The 14,599-nt window shown below is 56.6% G+C and overlaps 1 protein-coding gene across 1 annotated transcript in view; it reads left to right on the top strand.

Annotated features, from left to right (window-relative positions):
* Positions 1–12,043: 12,043 nt before the first annotated feature.
* LRRN2 (leucine rich repeat neuronal 2) overlaps positions 12,044–14,599 on the top strand; it is a 35,933-nt gene continuing 33,377 nt past the window's right edge. Inside the window, exon 1 of the mRNA XM_075443034.1 lies at positions 12,044–12,353. The gene's annotated coding sequence lies outside the window, so the exon portion shown is untranslated. The remainder of the gene's footprint in view (positions 12,354–14,599) is intronic.

Below are 14,599 nucleotides of genomic sequence, written 5' to 3'. Positions count from 1 at the left end.
GTCAAAACTTAATAAGACATTAAGACAACAGATTCATTAAAAAGTCATTAGTCTCTGTCAGGAGTGGCTTTAATTAACAAATGCCAGGAACTGCAGTACTGTCTTTTTGCTGCCACTGTGCCTCAACAGTCTTGTGACCACCTGAATGCCGCTAATTAAATGTCATTTAAAGCTCCCCCAAACCTGGCAGCAAATTTTCAACACCCTGCCAATTTTTCTCCGCAGCCTCCCAATTCACCTCGTTCGTCATTGTCCTCCCCACACGGGGGGTGGCGTTTCTTGGAAAACCTTCCCTCCCCTCCTCCCCTCCCAAGGAGTGCTTTCTAAAGGTTGTTTCCACCTTCCAGTCGTTTAGCCAAATCCCACACTTCTGTGTTTTTTGAGCTGTGGGAGCACTGACACTGCTGCGTGGCAGCTTGGAGAGCTGAGCTTTCTGTGAAACACAGAGCTGGTGGCTCTTGGACAAGGTCTAGTTGAAGATGTCACTGCTCATTGCAGTAGGGTTGGACTAGATGGCCTTTAAAGGTCCCTTCCAGCCCAAACCATTCTATGATTCTGTGAAGGTGTTCCTCATCTAAGGCTCCTTCAGCATCATCAGCTCATACCCATCCTCAGCAAAGGAAAGTCCTCATTCCTCCTCCCACCCATGGGTGACAGCTCCAGCTGGGACCCTTGCTCCTGTGGGTGACCCAACACCAGGCAGCCCAGAGCCTGCAGATGCTCCTTGGCCATCTCAAGGCATCTGTTGATATGGGATGGGGTTGCTGCTCAGGGGGAAGCTCTGTCAGCTGAATTTATTCCTCTGCATTGAACTTTTATGGAGGCTTCACTGTCAGAGCCACACCAGCGGAAAATAAAGCAAGGTGCCCACCTGCCAGCCACCCCTCCCCCAGCGCCTTTTGTAGATGGGCTCTGAGTGCAGATGCTTTCATTTCAGCAGACACCCCGGTGGGCTGTCATCCCTGAGCTGGGGAAGTCAAGTCAAGCTGATGGCCTAAAATAGGTGAGTGGGTCACCATCAGGAGCGGCACAGCTTGCCCGGGAATACCCAGGGAAACAAAGGCTGCTCGAAGCAATAGAAGAAGGGCAGCGAAGCCCTCTGGAGATGAGGTCAAAGCAGGAGAACTTGTGTCCAAGAGCTGAGGAAGGGGGTTTGCATCCAGACGTCCTCTCCTCCCTTTCCCTGTGACCCCAGCTCTCCCTCTTGTCCGTGGAAGCCTCTGGGGCTGGGGAGAAGGAAGGCATTGCCATGGCCCTTTCTTGACTTCTCATCATCCGGTGAGACCGGTGATGGTCTGACCATCAGCCACCTCACAGAAGATACGGGGCCCCTTTGAGGAAAGCACTGCTCAGTCTCCCAGCTCTGTCAGCTTGGAATTTGTACTCAGAACATCTCCTTTTATAAGTACAACATCTCCTCCTAAACCACCTTGAGCTCCCTGGCTCTGGCCACCTTTCTCTCACTCGCTCCCTCCCATCATTTCCTCTCTGAAAATAGCCCGTCTGTTCCTTGAGTAATGGGATTTCTTTGTACAATTTCAGGAGCCTTAATACTTCATACTGACCTCTATTGGCAAAATCAAATCAAATCAATTTAACCACAGGCTCCTGATTTTTCTTTGCTCTTATTGTCCTTAATGTTCCTCATGATTCTTTGATCTGACAATCAAAGGTATCCCTTTAGCTGCACACACACGCGGGGACGTCGGCAAACACACCATCCATAAAATATACAGCATCCTCACACTGGCATTTACATAACAGTGACACTGAAGGCATCAAAAGGAATCGGTGATCAGACTTGGGAGCAATTACAGCAATGGCTCCTATAAAGGGGGAGGAGGCTGGAAGCTGACAGCGGGTGACATGGGCTGGCAAACGCTCGGGTCTCTCCCAGCTCTGGAAGTGACACTTGTTCTGTTTTACACCTCACCGAGAAGTTCCCAGCTATCGGCAACTCCAAACCTCCCCACGGTCGCCTTGTTTTCTGTAGCCGGAGTGACAGCAGATTTGCAGAGAGACATCTGGAACAAGCTCAGGCTCCTCATCAAGCATCTTTAATTTCTGCAGGTGCCATCAGCCCGGCCGCGGATACGGCTCAAAGCATGCGCGATGCTCTGGTGCTCCAGCACGGGAGCGAGGGAGGTGGCGTGAAATACCATAAATCAGAGTGTCATTCAATCACCTCTCTTGCATTTGGGAAATTGCTTTGAAAAGCGTTCCGAGCAGACAGTCATCCAGCAGCAATTCAGGCCCTGCAGGCAAATCTCGGGCCCAATCCAAATCTATCCGGACATCAAAATGAACTGCTTAAAGAAGTCCAAACCTGTACTGCCTTGTGCCAGATATAATAACGTGGCCTTGTGGTGCCAGATAAGATAACGTGGCCTCATGGTACCAGGTAATTGTAGATCCATGGGAGATTTGGGGCTACAGAGTACCTGAGAAGGCAAACGGCAAATAACCCAGCCAAAGCTCAACATCTTTTGTTAGTGTTCATATTTGTGAACTCCTCTTTTTGGTAAAGGTCTCCTTTTTGGAGCTGAGCAAGTGACTTGTGGACATGCCTTTAATTTTATGTCTTATCTTCTATGATGTCCATTCCTGTGCTACCGAGTGATGGGCTGAGCTCCCACCCTCCTTTCCCTTGTGCCCGCAGCCCGCTGATAGCCCTGAGCCCAGAAGCAAGGCTTACTTTCACCCAGCCAAAACAAAACCGAAGATAAATAATCCGAGAATCTGTGGATGCTTGATTGTCATGGCAACCCCGCAGCCCTCCTCCTCCCGAGCTGCCTGCCAGCGTCAGGAGCTGGCTGCAGCTCCAGCGGGGAGCATTTCCCCCGGCTCCCATCTGCTTTCCAGGGCTGCAAGCCCACCCCTTTCCCTGGATCAGCCCCGGCTCCGTGTCCGGCTCACACTGCCGTGGGGTTTCATCCCTGTGGTCCGTGCCCAAGGCTGGTGGCCCTAGAGCAGCCCTGGGGTGGCTCTAAGGCACCTGTGATCGTCAAGCTCCCCATGCTTGGCCCATGCTCAGCCCGGCTTCCTCCGCTGCCCGGAGGTGTGAGCAGAGCAGAGGCAAAGGGCTCATTCCACCCGACCTGCGGAGAACCCCAAGATACATCAAAGCAGCGTGAATACGTTTTCGTGCACAAAAAAACCCCAGGTCCCAGGTTTTCTCTCCCCTATTTGCACACGCAGAATGTGCATTATTCTCCCTGCTCTGTCCTCTTAATTCTGATGGGTTTTGCCTTCCAGCAACGCAGCGCTTAAGCCAGCTCACAGCAGGCGGGGAGAGCGATTGCTCCCACCCCAGCTCGCTGGCATTAATGGGAATTGAGATCAAAGACGTTAGGGAGGTGAGCCCTGCTCCTGGGGGAGCCGGGGTGCAGCTCGGAGGTGATGCGTGGGTTCAATCCTGTCTCCAGTGAGGACACCCGGGGCTGTGCCCAGGCTCTGGAGGCAGCCAGAGCTGGGTCAGGCCCTGCTAAGCCCTCCTGCTCCTCTATGAGGGTCTGAGCCGGCTGCGGCTTTGCTGTGGCATCGCCACCTCCGGGGAGAGACGCTTCGAAGCCCTCCTCAAAGGCAGCGCTGGCACTCGGGGATTTAATTGCACGCTTGGTATTCTGTTCAGTTCGAGACCAGGTATTATTTATAAAAATAGAAAGCAGGAGAAACGGGGAGAGAGGCAAAATATCAAAGCGCTCTTGAATTTTCATGCTGCGTGTGAGCAAGCAGCCTTTTAGATCAGATCACAGCCTGGTGCCCTGGGAGGGCACAGAGTGCTGGTCCGGGGCACGGAGCCCCATCGGCACTGCACCAATGGAGACACGTGGGCCAAATCCTCTGCGTGGAGCAGCCCAGGCTCTTGAGCGGGACTCATCGCACTTCGCAAAGCAGCTGAGGCTTAAACTTCGCCCCGAGTCCCCGCACGCAGGGCTGCAGCCGGCGAGCTGTGGGGAGAGGGGTTGAGCGCCGGCTGCCGCAGCAAGGACAGGGGACAACGTGGTGGCTTTTGGCTGGGCTGCCAGGTTCCCTTCGCCTGGTCCCATCCTGCAAGGACTCAGCCCACGGGGTGCTGCGGGAGCTGGCAGGGCAGGCAGGGCTCACCGCCTGCCCGTGCTGCTCCCTCGCACCCTGTGGCCACGGCGAGGCAGAGGACGAAGGCTGCTTGTAGATGAGTCATTCGCAGCGATTAAAAAGGGCTCTTCTTTTTTTACAAAGGAGCTGTGGAAGGATGCCAGTGAACATAACCTCTGTGACTGCTGGAGGAATCATTCTGGGGAGGAATTAGCAGCACAATATTAGTTGCAGGCAAAGAACTTAATTAGCAGAATCAGCAGAGATTCCAATTAAAAAAAATAAGAAGGGAAGAAAGCCTTGCGCTCGCCTCCCGGCTCTTCTGGGGACGAGGCGGTGCGGAGGGGGACAGCATCCCTGCACCGGGCTCCTGGCAAGCCTCTGAGAAGAGGCCCGGGAGGAGCTGGGAGGGAGAGGTTGACGGGATCGGGGAGGCTGGGGAGCATGGCCGGAGCCCAGAGCCCTGGCTAATGAGGGATCTGTTTTGGTGAAGGAGGCAGCGCTGCAGGCTCGCGATGTAGCAAGGCTGGCGCAGCCTGGTGAGCACTGGTGAGGCGACCGGCACTGGGTCTGCTGGGGGTCCTGCCCACGAGGGCACAAGAGATGGGATTTCCAGCCCTAGCACCCAGCATCACCCGGCTCTAACATCCCCACCTATGCTGGGCCGTTCGGAGGCACCCCCAGCTCCTCCCGCACCACTTGGCTCAGCATCGCTGCTCCGCTTCTCCCTCCTGCCCTGGCTCTTACAGCAGCAAACCCGGGGGACCAGACATTCGTCTCCCACCACGCACTGCCCGCCCCAGCAGCACACCGGTCCCAGCCGTGATGTTTGCTAGAGCTACCACAGATCATTAGTTCCTTTGCTGGAACCCGCACTGGGGCAAAAAAGGATGATTTTTCGGTTGTTTTTGTGAAATGCCAGTAATGAGCCATTCTCCGGTGACCTGGGGTGGTGACAGCCCCGGCGAGCACCCGAACAGCAGTGATGGAGAACGTGTGTGCCAACGGTCTGACGACAGAGAAACAAATAAAAGCTCTGTCTTGTAACCGCAGCTTTCACCTCTGTAGTTTTATTTTATCGGTGTTCAGCCACCAGCGCTGACGCCGGCAGCAGCCTGCTGTTAGTGCCTGTTAGGAGCAAGCAAAGCCCGGAGGCTTGCGGAACCTGCCCTCGGATGGGAAGCGGAGGCAAAGGGAGAGGGAGAAAAGCTCGCTGTGTGTGCGTGCACGTGGGCGTGCGTGTGTGCACGTGCATCTGTGTGCACATGTGTGTGCGTGCAGGCATCAGAGTGCACGAGCACATGTGCGTGCAGGTGAGCACGCGTGTGCTGAGCGGGTTTTCACGCGTGCGCGCCCGCGTGTGAGCCTGTGCGTGTGCCTGCGCGTGTGTGTGCGCGCACAAGGGGAGAGAAGGTGGCTCGCATCGCCATGGAAACGCTGACAAATACAAATACGAGGGTACGCACCGCTCGTGCTGCCTCGCGCCGAGATTCTGGGCAGCAGCTCCCAGGCAAAGAGCATCAAAACGCACCCAGGGGCAGCGGGGTCCCCTGTGCCGGTGACATCCCACCGTCCCCTGCCTGGCCTGGATGTCTGTGTGCCTTTCTCGCCCTTCTTGCTCGCTGCCAGGGCAGTGCCAAGCCAGGGTGGAGGGTGTTGGAGGACCCATCCTGTTCAGCAGCTGCCCCGTTGCCCCAAGCCTCGGCGGGGGACACCGGCACGCCAGCACTGCACGAGCCCTCCGTCCCAGGCCGTCACTTTTGTTCTTTCCTCTTGCTCATCCCCTCATATTTCGGCGGGGTTCCTCTCCTCTGCGTGTGATCTGCTGCCAGGTCAGGCTGATGTCCCCAAGCGGCGTCCCCAAGGGGGTTGCAGCATGAGCCTGTGTGGGGTGGGAAACCGGGGATGGGGAAGGGGCAGGCAGCCCCCCCCCTCAGAACCCCACTTTATATCCCTGCAGGATCCTGGGAAAACAAAATAAAAGCACGCAGTTAATTTTTGAGTGCAGAAGACGGGAAGGAAGGCAGCGCCTGAAGCCTACACGGCACCATTCACCCGGTACATCCCTGCTGCCTCGCAGGACTGGCTTTATATCTGCGCCGAGGCAGAGGAAGGGATGACTGGTCCTCAGAGATTAAAAGACCCAGACACAAAAGATGCTAATGGTCCTGTCTGCTAACAAATGCAACAAGTTCAGTTGCAACTGGCTGACGCTGCAGCCTTTTAATTACATTTTTGTCTGGCAATAAAAGAAACAAATCTGACTCTTAAAGCAGCACGTAACACATGAGGCGTCGTAATCATTTTCTTCACTGGTTTTTCCTTTCTTTATCAGCGAATGCTGTGCTCTTTGGGAAGTTTATTTCCCCCTGGACCAATCTTCTGCCTGTAAATTTGAGAGCAGGTGGGGGCAAAGAGAACAAGAGAGAGCAGAAGAGAGAGTAATATAAAATTTCTGCAATGCAAAGCACATTCTGTAAAAAAAGCCCACATTATTCAGCATGCCTTGCCGGCGTGTTCATATAATGGGAGACTCCATCAGGTTCGCCTCACCCCTGGAACTTGCTTCCCAGGGTAGCTGTAAAGACGACGGGGAGGGGGAAAGATAAACCGAGCTGCTCCTCCTGTGCTTCTGGGGCTGGCAGAGGGAGTCAGTCTCTTTTGGGCTCTAACCATGGTTGTTCCTGCATTTTATAGTATCGCCCTTGATTTATTATCATCCTTTATAGCAGCTGTAAACCAGACCCAAAGCAGAGAAATAAAGTAACCAGCAGAACATTTCCGCTGCCCACCCCACGTGCAGCGTGCCGTCCCTCCATCGCTGCCGCAGCAGCCAGGCGAGCAAGCGATGGTTGGCAAGTTGGGGCTGCTGCTTTGATCTGAAACAGCGTGAGCAGGGTTAATCAGGGCTCCACGCTCCGGCCTGTGTGAAAAAACAGGGTTTGGTATCGATCTCTCAGAGGTGGTGTGAGGCTGGGGGCGAGCGTTCTTTAACCAGCTTGAAATTAGCTCTGGTGGGTAAGGAGAAGGACAGCCCCATCACTCGGGACGCTCGCATCTGGCTTGGGAAGGAGTCCTGAGTCCGACTCCCCTCGCTGCTACAGACTTCTGCTCTGACCTTGGCTTGGCCGTATAGACCCAGCACTCCAAATGTATTTAGATACTGAAATCAATGGGGGCTCGGAGGAGGATGCTTAAATGTCTTTATCGATCTGGCCCTTAGCCTTGCTGTGCCTCATTTCCCTAGCTCTAGTGCAAGCTCGGACTCGTGTCCGTGGCTGAGCACGCAGGGCTTTGCTGTACCCCAGAGCCAGCACCCCAACACCGACTGCTTCCACGGGCTTGGGCTTGTGGCCTCGCTCCGCTGCGTCTTTGCTCCCCCTTTTTTGGGAGGGGCTGGGGAGTGGCTCTGGGCAGTGTTTAACATGCACGGGCTGATCTTGAGGGATTTGGAAATTGTCCCAAAACAAGTACTAAAAGACACTATAAAAATATATAAAAACATGATTATGAACACCATAATAACAGCATGTTAATAGTGCCTGACACCTACAGTGGAAGAGGATTTACTGACAGCCCTGAAAAAGCTTGGACAGCTTCGGATGATACGAAGCCTCCCCAAGACTCCTGCCCCCTAAACTCAAATATCTGTTACTCCTCCAAAATGCCAGTTATTCAAGCGTTCGTCTGAGGTGCAAAGCCCATGTCACAGCCAGCTCCGAGGCCTCACGCTGTGCAAAACCTCCCCACGCTGTGCAAAACCTCCCCCGGGGTCAGCAGCCGCAGCCCCCAGGCTCTGCGCTGCTCGGCGGAGGAGCCCCGGGTCCGGATCAGGGCTGGAGGAAGCAAAGCGTAAGCGAGGTCTGTGTTTACCTTTGCAGCAGAGAGGGCAAGAGGGAGTAGGAGGAAAACACAGAGTAGATCCTTGAAAATCTCATTTTTCTAAGGCAGATCAGAGAAGCTTTGGGGCTTGGGCTGTGCTAGCCTGTTTTTGTTTTACCCAGCTGGTTTTTCTTGGCATTGCTGCTACAGCTAGAAGGCTCATTGATCCCTGCTTCCAGCAACGCACAATGGGAGAGCCCTGGGTGCCGAGGGTAAGGTATAGCTGCCCTGCCACAGGCAACAGAGACGCCGTAACTCAGGAGCAGCCGGAGCCCGCCTGAGTTACAGCTCTGTCCTGCGCCAGCAATAGGCCTGCAATAACTTACTGTCTGCTGCTAGGATGTCATTTGGTTTATTCTGCACGGGGGAGATGCGGGAGGAGAAGGGGGTGTCTCCTCTTCGGCTCCGGAGAAAGGGCTGCAGGCGGCTTTTCCAAACAGCTCCAGGGTTTATGACTCCATCATGCTGCCTGAGGGAGCTGCTGTTATGTCCTTAAATCATTAAAGAATAATAATAACCGTGACACCACAAACAATTCCCATATATGAATAGTGCTGACGCGAGTCTCCAGGAGGTGTGGGTATGTCTTGCCCAGCAGATCCCATCCCTGCTGGGAGGTACCAGAGTCCGGCTCGGTTTGGCTGATGCTTGGGAGGAAGGAGAGGAAGAAACTGCTGCTGGGAATGGATCCTGCCTAAAGCCACCCTGCCCACCTGCACCACGGTCCGAGGGCTTCATCTCCTGCCCTCCCAGCTTTCCCAAGTGGGTGTAGGACCTGCCTGGCCCCTGCACAGCCTGGAGAGGCTGAGATCCTACCTTTGGCCCTGAGAGATGCTGTGGATGGGAAACCTCGCAGAGGCACCAGGGCCCTTGTTCATCCAGGTCTGTTGGAGATAAGGCTTGGCTGAGTAGGGCTTGCCGAAGCTTAGCCCTCCAAATCTACTGCTTCTCTGGAAGTCTGCCTTAGTGCTGCTCCCCCAGCAGCTGATGTTGTGTCTTCTGGGATGAGAAGGGGAATGTGAAGCTCCTCGCAACCCTACACCTGTGACTGACTGTAGGTCTCAGCATCCTGAGACTGCCAGCTGCTTCTCCAGCAAGAAAAGGTTTTTAACCCCTTGCATCAGGGGAGTATGTTGCAGGTGACTTCAAGTGCAGAAGAGGCTTGAGAACTGCTGAAGCAGCAGAGAAAATAAACTAGTGCCACCTCGGCTAAAAACCCACACAATTAAGACCTGGATCAGGCTGTACTCGTCTGCCTGAAGATAGCATCTCGAGAGTGACATGCATTAGTCATCATCTGCAGCGAGCTGGCTTAGCGCACGCGAGGAGCCTGGTTACGAGCAAGGTGTTAGACGGAGAGGGCTCCGGGCCGCCCGGGGCCAGCTTCTCCCTCCCCAGCAGCATGCCGCCTGCGTCTGGAGCAGGGGGAAATGCCTGGCTCCATCTCCTTCCCTCGCTTGCGGTGGAGGCAGCTCAGGCTGGCTGTAAGTGTGTCTACAGAAATGCTTCTCCTCCTGAACCTAAAGCGTGTGGGGAAATGCTGCCAATGCGGGCCAGCATCTCTCCCCTCTGCGGGGCAGCAAGTGTCCCTTGTCGCCAGCAGTGAGGTGACACTAATGTCCTCATCCCGCAAATGGGAAGGGGCTCATTGAGTGAGGGAGCTGCCTGAGTTCGTGCGAGGAATCAGCACCAGAGGAGGAGAAACTCAATTAGTCTTAAGACCAAACAAGCACCTTTGAACTCCCTTGTACTTGGAATGAGAAGTGATTAAATGACCCGGGCTTAACGGTGCTGTACAAGCTTCCACTGAGCCTTGGATGAAAGCCCTGTGCAGTTCATCTGGGTTCAACTGTTTCTATGGATCTCTCTTGTCGGTCCAGCCCCGAGCAAGGTCTCTGCAGCGCCGGCTGCTCCGATCGATGGTGCTCTGGCAGCTGGGGAGGGAGCTACTGCCACCCCACCTCCCCCAGGCCCAGGTTTTGGGGCAGTGGGTGCGCTCTGAAAGCAGCCCCCGGGAGCTGCAGGGTGCTGCAGAGGGACCCAGCTGAGCGCAGGAGCAGCCACCCTTGGCCACACGGCAAAGCTGTCCCTGTTCCTCCCTGAGCTGAAGCCCACCAGCCTCTCCGGCAGCACCGTGCAGCTGAGCCACCGGACCGAGCCCTGGGGCAGACAGGTCAAGAGCGACCATCAAGACTTGCGTGATTATCGATGCACTTGGGAGCGGCGGACCGACCGTGCAGCAGCCAGGGGTGGGCTCGAGATGTCTTCTGCACCGTGGAAAGCACAAGGCAGCTCTTCCCTCTTGCTCGCGGTGGTCTGTGGACACGACGTCGCAGGCACACAAGGATGCGGCACTCAGGGTGGGCACTGAATGGTTTGCAGCAGCTTGGCGTGGCCGGCTGCCTTGAATTCAGTGGGAGAGGAGGGTGCGAGGCGCTTGCCCTGCGATCCCCCCAGCGCAGGGAGGAGTAATCCCAGCCTCTGTTCCCTCTAAGTACCCACTGTCCTGGAGGCAGCAGCAGCAGGACGTGGGCAGCGCAACAAAGACCATCTGGAAGGGCTTCTCCAGCTGACTGGGAGCTCCATAGTCTCAGGAAAGAAGTGGCTTGCACAGGATGCTCATGGGTTTTTTGCCAAATGAAGGGGCACGGCCCTGCATGCCGCAGTACTGGGATAAAGCCTCACATTTCACCCCTTGCTATTTGAAAAGCCACGAGGGGACCTTCCAGCTGAGACCCCTCTTTGACTCTCGGTTTATGCTGCAAAGCGTTGAAGTGAGGCTAACATTAAGCATGTGTTCCCATTAAGTGTCTGCATAAACGCTTTGCTGAATGGGGGCCAACATGCCAGAACATCACCCATTTGGTTTGGGCACATGGGCAGGCATTTTGTGTTATTGAAGTCCTGCCAATTAAATCAGGTCACTCTAATCTCTCCTCTCCTGCCTCTCTGGCTCTCTCATGTGTGCGCGTCTGTTCACCATCTCTGCGGTCCAGCCCACCGCCCCAGGCAAACGCTCTGGGAATGCGCCAGACCCTCCGCTCTGCTCACGCTCCTGAGCATGAAATGGGGATTCAATGGCCGCTGTCATTCCCCGGGGCGTGTGGCTCTGACAGCCGCTGGATGGAGCTGGGAAAAGCATTTCTGGGAAGTGACTGCTGGAAAGAAAACAAAAGCTGGGGTTGGTCTGCTGCACCCACCCCAAACCCTGCCTTTGTCAGAGCCTTCTGTCCCTGCCTGGCTCTGAGATGCCTTCCCCTGCATCACACTGGGGTGTGAAGGTGGATGGGGTCTCCATCCCTCACCTCTTAAGATGGGTGACAGGCAGCCAGGACCCCAGATCTCTCCACCGGAGACACGGCAAAGCAGCAGGCAGCTTTTCCCCAGTGTTTTTCGCGGTGAAGTGACTCTGAGTGTCCCCTTCCAGGGGAGATGAGCCGCTGGCATTGTGTCCTGCCTGGGGACCCAGCCACCCCGAGGTGCTGCAAAACTCTGTGGGGCATCGGTGCTGTCTCCTTCAGCACACTGGGGATGGGGTGGGTGCAAGGGGTTCCCGGGACCACCCGCAGCCAGATCTTTAAAAAGGCAAAGCAAGCCCTTTGGGTGCCAGTGGGCAGGAGGGGATTTGGACCACAAGTCCACCCTGCTGAGCCTCCTGCTTCCCTCCTAACGTGAGGCCACGCAGAGCCACGGGAGAAATCCCCCTGGGCTCGGAGACCCCAGCATCCCAGCCCGTGGGGAGGGGACCCCAGTGCCGCAGCGGGCTGGGCTGCAGCCGGAGAGGGATGCGCTGCGGATGCCGAGGGGTGCGAGCAGCTGGCTCAGCCTTCGCAGGGGCATTTTTTTATTGCAGTCCTCGGGAGCATCGCCCCAAGGGGCTGGGGGTGCCAGGGCTGCCCCTCGGGTGCTCGCCAGAGCCGTGGGAGTTAAGCGCGCAGCCAGCGGGAGCCAATTCAGGTGGGTGGCACATCGTGGTGACAAGAGGCGAGTGAGGAGGAGGAGGAGGAGGAGGATGGGGAAAAGGGAGGGGAGAAGAGAGGAGGAGGAGGAGGAGGAGGAGGAGGGGGGAGCATTTGCAGGCAGCGGGGAGCAGCGAGTGTGCGGCTGCAAAGGAGCTGTGCGAGGGAAGGATGAAGGTCTCTCCCCGCTGCCTCCAGACCGGGCGCTGAGGGAGAGCGTGGGGACAGCGTGGCAGGGGGTGGCCTGCTGTCCCTGTCCCCTCATCCCCAAAGGGACAAGGACAGACCCCCCCAGCTTTGGCAGGTCCAACGCAACCCCGGCCCTTTGTCTGCCGGCGGGGGCTCGGCCCGAGCCAGATGTGCGGGCAGCTGTGGCGGGGAGCAGGCAGGCGGATGGACGACAGCGACGCGGGGAGACGGGAGGAGAGCCCAAGGGTAAGTCGGGCTCCAGCCCCCTTAACCGCGTTCTGGGTCGGTTGTGACTTTGGGGGGGATTCTGTGCCTGGGGGTTCTGCAACACAGAGCTGGCTGCTTGGCAGTTTGTTTGGGTTTTTTTTTTAAAATTTCCTTTCAGGGTTTTGCTTTCACTGATCTCTGGCATGGAGGTTAAATGGTGCATTTGAAAATCAAAGAAAGAAAATAGGAAATGCACACAACATTGATGCCTCTCCAGTGCGTGGTCCAGGAGGGGGCAAGGGGTGTGTGAGGCAGCCGAGGGAAAGGACATTTCCCTCAGCACTGATGTTGGGAGCTGGATTCCCGGTCTTGGAAACTCCTCTGGGATCGAGCCGATCCTCTCCCAGGCACCGATGGGAATGTGGGGTGACCGTGGCGAACCCCGTGGTGATGCGCTGGGGATGGTGCTGCTGAGAGCGACATCCAGCCTTGCGCAGGGATGCTGGCAGGATGTGATCCAGCCAGGACCAGCGCTTTCAATGCATTAACCCCTCTGTGCCTGAGCTCCATGGGAAATGTTAAAGGAGTGAAGCTAGGTGTAGAAAATAAGCTGTGATAAATAAACCAGCCTGGTCCTTTGGTCTTTCTCCCTCCTTCCCACCCACCTTTGCCTGCTGGCGCCAGGCTCAGCCCACCCAAGGGAGAGGACAGGCTGCCCAGGGGGTCACAGGCAAAAGGTGATGGCAAAGCAAACCCTGGGAGCCGCTGCCCTGGGCTCGTGGTGTCATTTTAATGATTTCTGTGCTGGTTCTGTGTTTACCTCCACCCTTCCTAACCCCGATCCTGTATGCATGCACTGCCTTGCCACAGCTATAGAGGAGACACGCGCCCACCCGCCATCTCCGTGCTCGTGCCTCTGTGTCAAGCAGCCGTCCCCTCCCGCAGCAGTGGGGTGCGTGGCTGTGCCCCATCAGCCTGGGGAGCGATGGGCGTCTGTGTGTGTGGGGGGTCCTGCTGCAGGGACCCTCGCACCTGCCTGTGCTGACCCAGTCCGGGAAGCGTGCTCAGGCTTGGGAGGGACCCCACGGCTCTGGGTGTGCCTCTCCTGGATGCTCAGGCAGGCACCGGACCTTCCTCACCTCCTCTTGCTTCCTGCCACAGCCTGAAAAAAAGGGATTTGAGAGATCTCAGCAACTCCTCTCCCCCATGAGTGATGAGGGGGTAAAGCCCTTTGTCCCCCCCTGGCAGTGGGACCCCAGAGAAGAGGAGAGGTTGCTCAGGGCTGGGCACTGCAGGGTGGGTAAAGAACCCTTGGAGCAGTGTTCCCAGAGGAGGCTTTTGCTGGAAGCTGCTGCCATCACCTCTGGGCAGGAGGACCTGGGTCCTCAAGCCGTGGTCTAACAAGGCTGGGAGGTCAGAAGCTACGCACGGATGCTGCCTGTCTCACGCCCTTTGGGTTGCTGTGCCGGGGCTGAGCCAGGACCCAGCCCTGATCCCGCAGCCTGGATGCAGGCAGAGCTCGTAGCAAGGCTGGGAAGCAAACATCTCATTTCTGTCTCTCAAAGCCTGAGCACCGTGCAGCCATGGGGTGATGGGTTGTGGCTTGGTGCAAGTTTCCCCAGGCGTTGACTGCTCCCTGCTGTAGGGCTTCACTTGTGGGTGTCCGTCGGTCCCTGGTGCTCACGCCTGGGACGCGGGGCACCATCATCCAGCTCCCGTCCTGGCTCCCCGTGGCAGGGGACCCCTGTTCTGATGGTCCCTAGCCTCTTTGCTAGGAACACGGCTCTTCCCGGAGCTCCTGGGTCTACTTTCCCCATGCAGAGACAGTGCTGAGCGCCGCTACCCAGCACCCTGGGTGCTGTCCGTGGGCAGTGGGACATGGTTCAGCACCCGGTTGGTGCTGGCGTAAGTGGCTGTGCAGAGCAGGGCTGAGGGCCAAATCTGGGGACGAGTCTCTGCTCCTCAACCATTTTAAACCCCTTCCCTTGGGTGGGACCTTTTTTTACCTTCTGCAGTGTAAACCAAGGAGCTCAGCGTCAGCTGCCGGGGCTGAGCCATGCCAACACCCATCACAGAGCCTGCAAAATCCCTCTGGTGCAGGCGACTGCGGGGTGGGTTAGGCAGGACCCCGACCTAAACCCATCCCACCTTGCGAGGGGTGTTGGAGCATCAGGAAACCACTTTCCCCACCGCACTGTATATTAAGCTGCGTAATTCCCTCACCAGGGAGCCGAGGCAGCCCCTCCGCTCACTGCACTTCAAAGAAGGCTCCGATTCCCAGCGTG

This window comes from Opisthocomus hoazin, chromosome 25 (genome assembly GCF_030867145.1).
Source record: "Opisthocomus hoazin isolate bOpiHoa1 chromosome 25, bOpiHoa1.hap1, whole genome shotgun sequence".
NCBI lineage: Eukaryota > Metazoa > Chordata > Aves > Opisthocomiformes > Opisthocomidae > Opisthocomus > Opisthocomus hoazin.
This window is presented reverse-complemented; position numbering and strand designations above follow the sequence as displayed.